The sequence below is a fragment of the Mirounga angustirostris genome, unplaced genomic scaffold (assembly GCF_029215605.1).
Source record: "Mirounga angustirostris isolate CCGP_5_RB_7025 unplaced genomic scaffold, mMirAng1.0.hap1 SCAF_2, whole genome shotgun sequence".
Taxonomy (NCBI): domain Eukaryota; kingdom Metazoa; phylum Chordata; class Mammalia; order Carnivora; family Phocidae; genus Mirounga; species Mirounga angustirostris.
The window spans coordinates 1424070-1438144 of record NW_026991710.1 but is presented as its reverse complement, the minus strand read 5'-3'; positions in this window follow the sequence as shown (position 1 = coordinate 1438144).

Below are 14075 nucleotides of genomic sequence, written 5' to 3'. Positions count from 1 at the left end.
CAGTTAAGAGAAATATATATATACACATATATATTTACAGACATTATAAAGTAATACAGTTTGAGACCCCAAAGGTAAATATTTGTGAAAATCCAGTTCATTAATGTGAAGTGTGTCTTTATCCCACCATCCAGTAGAAATCTTTGTGATTTCAAGGACAGATAACAAAACTAAAAGACCAAACAGATCTATCTTGATTCTGTTCATTCTAGTCAAGAGTATAATGGATAAACATGTTGTATTATTTTTATTTCTATTAAATAAACATAAAATCCTTATATCCAGTCACTTGGCAAGCCCTGCCAGCTGTTGGATTTCAACCCCCACTGTCCTCATATAAGCCTGCATTTCTCCTCACGTGGATTTTTGCAGTGGCTTCCTGATTGTTGTTCACCTTCATTATTGCCCCTTTGTCTTGCCCTCATTCCTTTGGTAGAACTACCTCAGCTCTTATCCTTGCCCTCTGCAGAATTCACCTGTGGAAACATCCCATGCACTCTGAGGGACCCCTGCCTGCCCTGTTCAATCTTCTGCCCCACCACCGTTCCTCTCTTACTTTACACCCCATTCAGGTTTGACTGCAACTTCCAAACACATGACATTTTCCGGTATCATCCTCTACTTACCCTTTTCTTTCTCTTTCACTCAGCTGAGTGGTGAAAGCATTTTACAAGGTCCTGCTCAAAATACTTTTTTTTAGGGGCGCCTAGGTGAGCCGAAGGCAGACGCCCAACCATCTGAGCCACCCAGGCGCCCCGTGGGACTTTTTTTTTTTAAAGATTTTATTTATTTGACAGAGAACACAAGCAGGGGGAGCAGCAGAGAGGGAGAGGGAGAAGCAGGCTCCCCTCTGGATCCCAGGACTCAAGATCATGACGTGAGCCAGACACTTAGTAACTGAGCCACCTAGGCGCCCTGTGAAGGACTTTTCTATTATATATGTTGTAAATATTTTCCTCAATATTTTTGGGAGGTCTTTTTTTGGTAATACTTAGAAAATTCTTTTAAACAAAGCCAAAAACAGAGAGTTCATAATCCCACATTTATTTTATTTTATTTTTTTAAAGATTTTATTTATTTGACAGAGACACAGCGAGAGAGAGAACACAAGCAGGGGGAGTGGGAGAGGGAGAAGCAGGCTTCCCGCCGAGCAGGGAGCCCGATGTGGGACTCGATCCCAGGACCCCGGGATCATGACCTGAGCCGAAGGCAGACGCTCAACGACTGAGCCACCCAGGGGCCCAAAGATTTTATTTATTTATTTGACAGAGACACAGCGAGAGAGGGAACACAAGCCGGGGGAGCGGGAGAGGGAGAAGCAGGCTTCCCGCCGAGCAGGGAGCCCGATGCGGGGCTCGATCCCAGGACCCCAGGATCATGACCCGAGCCGAAGGCAGCCGCTTAACTGACTGAGCCACCCAGGCGCCCCCATAATCCCACATTTAAAAAATCTTTTCTTACATGCTTATACCCACAGGCACGTGGTGAAAGGGTTCATCTGCACATTGTTTTCTTGGTTCAGCCTTTTGCTTTGTTGAACCCTCTCCCCTTGTTGCTAACCAAGCTAGTAACAAGCTTAGTATGTCCCTTTTATGTTTTTGTCCATTTCTTTCTGTGATTGTAATTCTAGCTCGCATGTGTGCCTGTGCTGTGCCATCCAGACCCCTCCCTGCTTCCAGTGGGATTGGCTGAGGCCTTCCTTGGGACGGTACCACAATGGAGCCTCCCCTTCACTCAGTCCTTGGGTCCCCCCATAAGTTTCCTGTGGGCGAAGCTCAGTCTGGTTCCCAGGAACCAGATCTGCAGTTGGTGCCAGGAGCGGTTTGAGAGGGCACACGTGGCATTTTGGAGTTTGGTCATCCTTAGATGCACTGATGGCGATCACAGGTGGTAGGCAGAATAGGACTGGTAGCAGTGAGTTCCAGTTTGGACTGGGGGTGGGTGGTGTGGCATACCAGTGGAAGTCGCTGCCCTGGCTGCTGGGATTTACTGGGTATTTGAAAAGTACAGGGCAGTGGCAAACAATGGAATTGGCAGCTGTGGCTAGGAATAATAAATCCTTTGGAAAAAGACATGGGGTGAGGGTGATTAATTAGCATTTAAAGGCTAAATGTGGTAACCAGAGGGCTTCCCTGGTAGCCAAAAAGAGGCCACTTGCAGCCACAGACCAGTGCTTAGTCCTGAGACTGGTAGAGCTCTAGAGAAGGTTGGCTTCTCAGCCCAGGCAGGTGTGCTACCTCAAGATCAGGGCCTTGATCAGAAGGGGACCAGACCCTGAGATCTGGCATGGGATTACCTGATTGGCACATTCAAGTCCTGAATCCCAGATGCCTCTGGGACCTGCAGAAGCGGCTACTTCTCTGTTAAAGGCTAGTGTCCCGTCCTCCCGTCATTGTTGAAGACCATGCAGGATGCTTCTCCAGAAGGAGGAACTTCTGCCTCCTTCCGTCCTGGCCATTAAGTCAACAGCCTCGCCAAGAAGTAGTGGGCCTGTTGAGGAAGCCTGTAAGACATGTGCCAGTCAGGTCATGAACAAAACCACAGGAAATTTGAACAGGGAAAGGTACTGCATGTTAGCTAGTAAGGGGATTAGCTACCAAGGAGTAAAGAATAAACACAGTAAAGGCAGACACAGAGCAGCTCCCTGAGGTAAGAGTGTTGAAGGAATAAACAGAATGACTTGGCCAGCTGACATTCACTAGCCTGTCACCTGCTGTCCCAGGACAAGCACCTGGGGCTCTTTAGTGGAGTGGCCATGGGCTGGGGTGAAGACCACACGTGGACCCAACCATATGCACACCCCACTCACCAGGGCTGATCTAGTTACTGCCTCTGCTGAGTGTCTAGGCTTCCAACAGCAGGCCAAACACCGAGACCCTAGTAATACCATCCCTTGAGGAAACAGTAACTTGGTCGCAAGTTGACGACACTGAACCCCTCGTTCCTCTAAAGGTGCAGTGACCTATCTTGATTGGAATTGACACATTCCAGGCCTGGCTTTCCCTTTCCTGTTTGCAGGGCCTCCGTACCACAGGCATTGCATTGGATGTGGGGACACACTATACAGGAAGGGAGCTACAGCGGGCATGTGATTATGGGACCCAAGGGTTCCCTCAGCCACAGATCCAGCAACACCACCCCGACGGAGGAATGGCCTGGAGCAGGTGCAGCTTGCTCCAGCGTGGAGGAGCCACCTCCAGGCTGCAGTGTCCCCAGTATGTACAATTAAGGGGTCTACAAACCAAAAGGGGGATGTGGGAGTGGTCCTGCTTATCCTCACTCCCAGCGCTCCAGTTGGTAAATCTGTCTCTCCCCCAACACTTCTGGGTTCTGCAGAATGAGTCTTGAGTGACAAAGGGGAAGCCAACCAGGGGGACGGGAAGGATGCCATTTAATTTGAAGCTGCAGCTGCTGCCCTGTCCTTTCAATAGCCTTATGCCAAGGGACTGGCAGGCACGGCATGTAATCTGCATCCTGCTTGGGATGCGTCCTGGTCATCAGAAGTCAGGGCTGTTACATGATGGTGCAGGGAAGCATACACTTGGTATCTGGGTGATAGGACTAGTCACCGCTGTCCTCTGTCCAAATCTCATGGCCAGTGCACTGACTATGGTGGCCAGGGGCTCACACCTCTCAGGGATGAGGGGTTTGGGTAACTCCCATCAATCAGGTAAGCCACCTAGACGAGCAGGGGTGCTAAGGCAGGGTGAGGGGATTCTAGAATGTGCATTAGAGGAGGGACACGAATCTCATTTGTAGCTTTGAGACCAGCTGCAGTGACCAGGGGATGCAGTTCATCCCAATAACTTCCTTTTTAAAAGCTGCTTCCAGAAGAGGCCCACCAGAATCCTGCAGGGGCTACTTTCCAAAACGTATCTGCAGCAAGTGGCTGGGCGCAGTGCAGTGTAGTGCCCAGCAGCAGGGGACTGCAGTGAGCCCTGTGGATGCCCAGGCTCCTGTACTAGTACTAAGCCATTTGTCACCCCACCTGCAGGGAGTGTCTGTCTGTCTGCTCACCACACAGCCGCTCCTGGTGGCTGCCTCAGCTGCACACTCCTTTCCCAGGGGCGGCCAAGCCAATGACTGCTTGGTGCTGGCATCCAAAGTCCCGCTCCCTTGGCCCGATGGGAGCTAACTCCACAGGCCTTCCAGGCCCAAGCAGGCCTCGGTGGTCTGGTCCTCCTGTCGTGCTTCTGTACACGTTGATCCTGAGAGCACTCCCCGGTAACATCTCCAGATGCAAACCGCCTCGGAGTCAGCCTCCGGGGGACCAGGCCTGTGCCAGTGGGTGTGTGTTACGCACCCGTACACAAAAATGGGGAGATTTGGTCATGGGTTGCAAGAACGAGGTATTTTCACGGATTGCTGCATCTCCGAGGCAGCTAATAAAGCTCTAAGTCATTCATTTCAGTGGCTGTATGCTTCGCGGTGTAGACGTTACACAATTTATTCATCATCTTCTCTGGATTGGTATCTGCTTTGTTTTCAGTCCTTTGCCATCAAGTAATACTGCCACCGATGTTTCGGTTTAGACCTGTTTACTGTTGCATGTCTATGAAACTGCCAGTAGTGAGGTTGTTTGGTTAGATGATTATGCATTTTATACACACAACACCCATTCTATACACAAAACACATATATTCTGAGTTTATAACTCAACATTTTACAAACTGAACACCCTGTAACCTTCATGCAGATCGAGAAACAGAACATCAGTGGCACCCTGGAAGCCTATCTTTGCTCCCTTTGGGGCAGTCCTCTTCCCAACTCAACTCTCAAGGGTGATGCTTGTATTTTTTATTTCAATAGGTTTAATTTCAACAGTTTGCTTTCTAAGAAGATTCTAGCTATTCACATTTTTTTTAAGATTTTTTTTTATTTATTTGAGAGAGAGAGAATGAGAGAGAGAGCACATGAGAGGGGGGAGGGTCAGAGGCAGAAGCAGGCTCCCTGCTGAGCAGGGAGCCCGATGCGGGACTCGATCCCGGGACTCCAGGATCATGACCTGAGCCGAAGGCAGTCGCTTAACCAACTGAGCCACCCAGGTGCCCCTAGCTATTCACATTTTTACCAGCAGTGCCTGAAACGACCTCTTCCTTCCACCTCTGGTTGTGTTTAGTTTGCATTTCCCTGACCACTAGTGAGTTTGAGTATTATATCATGTTCATTTGCTTTTTGGATTTGCTAATTTGTGTACCACTTTTTCCTATCTTTTGCTCATTTTTTAAATTGAATTGTCTTCTTTTGCCAGTGTTTAAGGACTTGTTGTATAATACAGGTATTAGCCCTTTATCATTTTTGTTCCAAACGGTTTTCCCAGTGTTCTGTTCTCTCAGAAGCAGTGCTGCTATCCCTGTTTATTAATCTGTTGTTTTCTACTGAGTTGAGATGCCATCTTTGTTCTGTAGTAGAGTCTCATAAAGCCTTGGGTCAGTTTCTGGATTGTCTGTTCTGTTCTAGGAATCTTTTGACTCTTCCTATTCGAATATGACATGGATTTGATTGTGGTGGTTGAATGGTATGTTCTGATAATCCAGCAAGGCAAGGCTTTTATTGGTTTTTAACTTACCTTCTGTGTCTCTTTTCAGATATTTAGTATTTCATACGTACTTTGACATTTTTTCAATTAAAAGAACTCTGTAGGGTCTCTAATTGGAATTGCATTAAATTTATTTTTGGAAGAATTGAACATTTTATGCATATCTGGATGCTATGTCCTTCCATTTGTATAGATCAAGTTTTATGCATTTTACGAGATTTTAAGTTTTCATCATCGAGTGCGTCGTGCCTTTTTGTTAAATTTATCCTAAGTTCTTTCTACTGTAAAGATTTCCCCTGTTTGCATTCCTTGGTTGTTATTGTTGCTGTGGAGGGAACATAAATCACAGTGGTTATGAGCACAAACACCTGAGTCATGTTGCCTGGGGTTGAATGTGGGTTCCATCGCTTACTATTCAGCCCAGGCTTATTAAAATTAAAATTTAAAAGAGAGGTTTGTATTAATGGTGTTTTACTGAACCTCTAATTGTTCCATTGCAATATTATGCATTATAGGAATTTCCTCAAACCTTTAATACTTTCAAGGTTTCCGTAAAATATTGAACTTGGGTTTTCGGACTCCAGTATTCAATGGAAATACCAAGTAATACTTTCTAATAAACATGTCATGATTGCATGGATCTGTCTCCAGTTAATTTGAAGATGTGTTACATAAATGTTTATTGCAATGGTAGTATACATTTTGGGTATGAATGTTTTTACACTGTTTTATGTAAGTAAATAATGAGTAAGTAGCATGTTTGTAGAGGCCACTTTCAATGTTTAGCTAATTATACGACTTAGATTCAATGTTTCTTTAATGCCTCATGTTTTCTTTTTGTGTTTTTAAAAGCTGCAGAAGTGGTAAACAATTCCCGTTATTAAGTATTCAGTACTTCTGGAAAATGGGAAGAATCAATCACTGGAAAAAAGGGTAAATCATTGCAAATATGATTAATTCAAAATAGATAACTTTCACTCATTCAACACATACTTACTAAGTGTCTACTCTATGCTAGGCACTGTGGCTACCACGCTTCAGAAAATCAAGAACGGAGTTCTACTCCAGGAGCCTACAGCTGAACTTGCTTGATGGGGGAGGGGAAGAAAGAGAAGTGCCATGACCCTACAGCACGGTGCATTGGGTGCCATACATGGTAGGGGTCAGTCCCAGTAACAGTAGGCAAGACCACTCACCCAGTTTTTGTGCTGTCTCGTTTCGTTTTTTTCTGGGTGGTGGGGAGCGTAGTCTGGGAGTCTTACTGAAGTGTGAAAATTATGCCTGAGTCGACATCTGTGGGGTGATTAGGAGCCCCACCTTTAAAGAGTGGGGGAGGACTTGGCAGACGTGTTTAGGGAGAAAGCTGGGGCTCTGGGACAGCTGAAACACAGAGCAGTTCCAGAAGGAAGGGGACACAACTCTCAGTGGGTGAGCTGTGTGGTGTGGGCCTGAGGGGAGGGGAAAGAAGATGTCATCTCACCAAAGACCTGGTAGGGGAGACACAGTGGCCAAGAGATTAGACTCGGGGGCAAAAACTACTTGTGTTCAAAGTCCAGCCTAACTCAGTGTAACTGAAACTCCCTGTAGTAAAGTGGGGATGGCAGGACCTGCCCCGGGTCCTGGGTTGCCCTGAAGTTGGGGGAGAGGTGAGTCCCACAGCCATGTCAGGAACACAGGGTGTTCACTCACTTTGTGAGTGAGCGGAGATTTTCTCTCAGCGCCACTCTGGCTGTGCCCCTCCCATCACTGAGGTAGAGAGCCGGCTCACCAACGTTTTGCTTCCTTTCCCGCAAAAGAGTTTTGAAAAGCCATATACCTCATGACATATTTTTAAGTAGACATTTAAAATATTCATAACAAGTTTAAAATGTTTCACAGGACACAATTTCTGGTGTATTGACATTTTAAAAATGATTACATCATCATTAAAATACAACCACTAAAATCTAAATACTGTACTCTGGTAACTTAATACCCACAAGCATCCCTTTAAAAACAACATGAGCAAGATATTCTACAGCAATCTAAATTTTTGTATTTCCCTTTTGCTCCTCGAACTCCTTTTCTTGTATCTTCTTCTGCAGAATTATTAACATAATTTTATTCTTGGAAGTCTTTTCTTGAAACCATATAACATGTCTCTGTAATAAAAATGTGAGTATAAACTTAAATTTTCTGTGACCATATGCCAAATACTGAAAAATTTTCCTCCAAAATTATTTTTAAAGTACTATTAATATACATTTGTTCAAAACAACATTAAATATATCACAAATCTGAAAAATAAACATTAAAAATACATTTTATTCTAAATGAATCCAGTAATGAGATGGGTAGAGATTCTTTTTTTACCCTCAGTTTGTGAATTTATGAATGAATATTGCACAGTACTAGATCAAGATGGGAAAAGGATTGCTGTTGAGCCATATTTTTTTAAAATTTTAGTAAATAGATGAACATATTATCAAATAGTTGTGGTGATTTCATTTTCTCTGTAAATGGCCTTTACCTGGAAGTTAAATTATTCATCTTGAGCATAAGGCGCATTTGTAACATACTCCCACCCATGGCATCTGTCATTACACGCATTGGGTATGGTTGGAGACTTTTGGACTCCTACCTATTCCAGCCCATGATTCAGACATGCGCTCCTACCTGGGTTGAGAAAAATTACTGCTCTAGAAGCTACTATATAGTTTCATTAGAAAGTTTGATCATAGATAATATGAAGCTTTATCCCCACTTGACCTTCGACGAGGTTCACCAGAGATTAGTTTGGTTAGATCTGTCTTAGGAATCCATATTCTCGTGAAACATTTCACGTTTTTCTACAGAATCTGCATTCTTCTACAAGCCAGACATCAGGCTCATCCATCAAGCTCTGTCCTCCGTCCTCCAGTATCAGACTCACAGATCAGCCCTGTGCCGACCAAAACCAGAAGAATGTCAGCTCATTGGCTCCTCCCAGTTGTTTCATTCCACAGTGTAACCAAGAGGCTTCAGTCCTACAGAAAACGGAGCGTAAAAGAATGCATTTCCTAAAGGAAAATAAAAATAATGAAAAAAAGAAATGCCCGTGAATCTTAAAAGAAAACACAGTACACGTCATTTTTCAGGGAAAACAAGTAAACATGTAGCATTGGAAGTAAATGCTGATGAGGTTGAAGCTCACCTAAACCGTGGGAACGCAAGAGCATGCGAAAACCATTTTTGTGACGTTAGGTATTTGGATGATTTGGAGAAAAGCCAACTGCTTGAAATGCTCAAACAGGCAGTGGCCCTGGTGGTAACACTGAGGTATGAGGACAGTTCGACCCAGCTGAGAGCTGAGCAGGTTAGTGAGCAGTGTCGGGTTTTGTTTGTTTCTTCGGCACCATAAAAGAACCCCATTTTCTTTGTGTCGGATTTGGATAGGAGAGCTAGGAGTAAGATTCGAAGCCCACCTTCCCCTCCCCACAGTGCTGAGTGACTGATAATGCACAGTTCTCTTCAGATTTTTAAGAAACTGCCAAAATGTTTTCCAGAGTGGGTATGCCTTCTTGCATTCCAGCAGCAACACGCAAGAGTTCCAGGCCCTCCACCTCCTTGCCAATCTTTGTTGTCTGTCTGGTTTTAGCCGTTCTAGTGGGTGTGAAGTAGTATTTCACTGCGGCTCTAAATCGCATTTCCCTAGTAACTAATTACATTGAGCATCTTCTCGTGCTTCGTCCCATTTGTGTATCTTCTGCGGTGAAAGGTCTGTTCAGATCTTTTGCCCATTTTTAAATCGGGTTATTTGTGTCTTATTTTGGATCTGTAAGCCTTCTTTCTATATTCTGATACTGTAGTTCTCCAAATCTGTGGCTTATTTTTTTCAATTTCTTACTGGTGTCTTTTGAAGCACAAAATTTGTTAAATCTGATGAATTCTATCAATTTTTTTTTTTTTGCTTGCACCTTTGTTGTTATATTTAAGAATGCTTTGCCTATCCCAGGTCTTGAAGGTTTACTTCTGTTTTCTTCCAAGAATTTATGTTTTTGCTCTTACATTAAAATCTGTGGCTGACTTTGAGTTAATTTTCGTGTGTGGTGTGAGATAAGGGGCACAAACCTGCCTCTTGTGTGTTGATACCCAGCTCTCCAAACACTGTTGATAAGACTCTTCTTTCCCCATTGAATTTTCTTGGCACTTTTCTCGAAACTCAATTGACTGTAAATATAAGGGTTTATTTCTGGACACTCAGGTCTTTCCTTTGATCTCTCTGTCTGTCCTGATGCCAATACCAAAGGGTCTTGGAGTGTGAGTCTTCTAACCTTGTGTTTTTGAAGACTGGTTTGGGCATTCTGGTTACTTTGCATTTCCATATAAGTGTTAGCATCAGCTTTTCAATTCCTTCAGGCATGCAGCTGAGATTCTGATGCAGATTGGGTTGAGTCTATAGATGAACTTTAGTTTTGCCATCTTGACAGTACTGAGTTTTTGGGCCCATGAACAGGGCTGTCCCTTCATTTACCTAAACCTTTAGTATCTTTTAGCAGTGTTTTGTAGTTTTCTGTGTAGTATACAAATCTTGCTATACCTGTCATTTTTGAAAGATTTTTGCTTGCTAAAGAGTTAAAAGTCAATAGTTTTTTTTTTCTTTCAACAGTTGGAAGATGTTGCTCCACTGTCTTCTAGCTTGCTTTGTTTCCCACCAAAGATCTGCTGTCTCGCTTTTCTTGATCTCTGTCTGGGTAACGCCCCCATCCCACCTGCCTAGCCCCTGCCCTCACCCCTTCTTTTAAGGTTTTCTCTTTATCATTGGTTTTAAGCAATTTAATTATAATGTGACTTGGTGTGGTGTTCTTCATGTTTCTTATACTTGGGGTTTATTGATCTAGGTTCTACAGATTAACTTGGGAGAACTGACATTCCTATTAGGAGTTTTGTGGTCCTCAAGCATGGTGTGTCTCTGTTAGTTAGGTCTTCTTTGGCTTCTTTCACCAGTATTTGTCGTGTAGTATAGCATATGGATCCTGTACGTGTTTTGTTGATTTCTATTTAAGTATTTCATTTTTTGGAATGGTTATTATAAATGGTAATGCATCTTTTTATTTTTATTTTTATTTTCATTTTCATTTATTTTTTATTTTATTTTATTTTTTTAGAATAGAATGAGGAAAAAGAGAGAGAGTGGTGGGGACAGGGGCAGAGGGAGAGGTGGAGAAAGAATCCTAAGCAGGTTCCACACCCAGCATGGAGCCTCATACGGGGTTCGGTCTCACAACCCTGAGACAGTTACCTGAGCCAAAATCAAGAGTCGGATGCTTAACCGCCTGAGCTACCCAGGCACCCCTGGTAAACACATTGTTTTTAAAAAAAGATCATTTTTACATGTTCATTGAGAGTACATAGAAATACAATTAATTTTGTGTTTTAATCTTGTATCTTGCAACCTTACTAAACTCACATACTGGTCCCAGGAGGTTTTTTTGTAAATTCCCTTTGGTTTTCTATGCAGACATTTGTGTCATCTGTAAATAGAGACAGTATAGTTCTTCGTTTCTGATCTATATGCCTTTTATTTCTTTTTCCCATTGTGTTACGCTGGCTAAGACTTCTATTATGATGTTGAATAGGGAGGAGTCCAGATTTGGAGAGTAAGATCATGGGTTTGGCTTTTGGCCTTGACTGTCATTAAAAGAACTATTTATTTACAAATTTAATTCTAGGCCTTTTCTCTCTAATTATAAAACACACCTTTCTTGAATAAATACATTGTTTGTGTTTAATTTTGAAACTGTATTTGTATTCACAGGCTCTGTTTCCCTCTGTTAAAGGAATTGCAATGTTACTGCAGAGCTGTGTAGAGGGCAGTGGTCCTCTGGATGTCTCAGCCTCTGACAGTGTCCTGGGGGAAGGCTCCACACTCCGTGATCAGTGTATCTACCTCCAAACAGAGCACTCCTCTACTGGGGGCCAGGAGCAAGAGGCATATAATCAGTTTGCCAGGTCAGAAATCTCCTCCCACTGCCTTACTTCCTACTTACATGTCTGCTTCGTTGAGTCCAGTTAGAGTCTCCCAAGCTCCAACTTTAATTATTTAAATTTTTAGAAGTTTTGTACAGGCACATGAAAATAAAATGGATCTAAATGACAGCTCTGCACACAGTAGCCTGCTTTCCCCCAAAGAGCTTCTGGAATGAAGGCTCCATCCTTCCATGGGAGCCCCTCCAGGATTTGAATCAACATCTCAGTGAGAAGTTGGTGAGAAAAGCTTCGTCCCAAGGCCTGAAGATCCACTGTCGTGACCACAGTCCCAGATGATTTTCCTCATCTCACTCACAGCATTAGAAAATTAAAGTAAATTAAATTCAAAAAGTAAATTGTCCTCAGTACCACCTAATTTCATGCTAATTTCAAAGCTTCATTCTGTAGAAATAGTTAAGACACACCTCACTTGGACCTGCCCTTTAGAATCGGACAGTTTTAGATCGAGCAGGGATGCTTGAGCTGCCCCGTAGCGATCCTAAAAAGTCCTGCTGGGGGTTCCAGCCCCTGCCCTCGTTACAGCTCTTCTGCCGTGTTGTCAGCCTGACTCCGGTTTTTGCCTTGGGTGGGGACATCCACCTCCTGCCCACCCAGCCCTCAGAGTCCCAGCCCCTTAGCTGCCTGGCAGGAGCTCCCCGAAGCTGCTGTCCTGAAGAGGCGTTCACGGGGGCTCAGGGGTGAGCAGGTGGTGCCCAGGCCCGGCCCCGTCGGCCTCCCACAGTCTCACTGGGCTGTGGGGGGTTGTAGGCTGTGGCTGCATCTGTGTTGTCCCAGTGAGGAATGGCAGGGGCCAGTGCTGTGGCTGGACCAACCGTTAGAGTTCCTAGGATCACAGGACACAATTCAGCAGAAACCATCAGGGAACTTTGAGGAACAAGATTCATTACTCACAGGTCCTGGAGGTACACACCACACCGGGGGCCACACAGCAAAGTCATAGCTAGAGAAAGAGAGGGCGCAGGCCTGAGGCTCAGCCTTTATTATGGTCTGAGGATGGGGGGCTGGCCGTTTCAAGGTTTCACTCTTTATTGGCTAATAGAAATCATATGAGTGGGAGTTAGGAAGGGAAAAGTAGGATCACTCTCAGGTCAGGTGTCCGGATGCCCCCGGCCTGTCTGGAAGGGAAGCTGCACAGGTGGGGGTGGCCCTGCTCCTTGTCTGGGTGTTTTGCTGGTGGCTTGTCATACAGCAGGCAGTATGGATGTCTTTTGAAATGGATGCCTCAACAATCATAAGCTTAACATCAGGCACTTACACTGCAGTAAATTTTGGTGAGAATGGGACAACATTTGACTAATAGAGCAGCCTGCTCGCAAGAAACCCATATTTACCTAATTTTCTTCTGAAAGAACAAGTAGGCAGGTCTATTCTATGGAAGATCTCTGTGAGAACAGAGCCCTAATATTTGGACGGCCTTTTCTGAATTCTGGATGTATATATCTTACTCAGTGCTCTTTACTTGGACATCTGATAGTCACTAGGGCCTCAACATGTGCAAAACTGAACTCCTGTCTTCCCGAAACCTGCCTCCGACAGGCTTTGCTGTCAAGGTTAATGTCAGCATTTGCTCTCCGTGAGCTCAGGCCAACGGTCCTGGCATTATCTTTAACTTCCCTCTTCCTTTCATCCAAGCTCTTAGTATATCCCATTGGCTCTGCCTTCAAAATACAGCTAGAAGCTGACCTCTCTTCCCTTCTGCTGCTGCCATTTGGTTCAGGCCTTCACCTCCTGACCGAACCAAGCAGGGGCTTCCTGAGGGCCGCCTGCCTCCACCTGCCCCCAGCCTGTTTTCCACACGTTTCCCAGAGAGGGTCTGAGCACTAAGGTCACAACGCTCCCTGCTCGGAGCCCTGCAACAGCTCCCAGTGATGCCCGCAGGTCTGCGCGTGGCCCTCACCAGGCCTGGGAGTTCCTCTTCCCCTGCTCTCACTGCACGCCAGCCTCCTTGATCTACCCGGGGGTCTTCCTTGTACCACTCTTCCTCCCCTGCAATGTGCTCCCAGGTGTCTGCCCGATGTGCTACCCATTCGTCTAAACCATACCCCCCCAACACACACACACACACAAAGCAAATTATGAAAACATGAAAGTAGAGAGTGTAATGTAATGAGCCCTATATACACACCCACTCAAACCAAAGGTCTTTCCATGCTTCCTTCATCTGCCCCTTTTTGAGGAGAGGGGGAGGGAGCTGGGATTAGGGGAAAATCCCAGACATGTCGTTTTAGCTCACAGGGCTCAGGATGCAGCTCTAAAACACCTGGGCTTTTCTTCACCTGGCTACAATGCCATTCTCAAACTTAGCAAATTTAATACTCAGTACACATCTAAAGTTACCTGAGTGTTTTTATTTTTTATTTTTTTAAAGATTTTTAAAATTTATTTGATAGAGACACACACAGCAAGAGAGGGAACACAAGCAGGGGGAGTGGGAGAGGGAGAAGCAGGCTTCCCGCCGAGCAGGGAGCCCGATGCGGGGCTCGATCCCAGGATCCCAGGACCCCAGGACCCCGGGATCATGACCTGA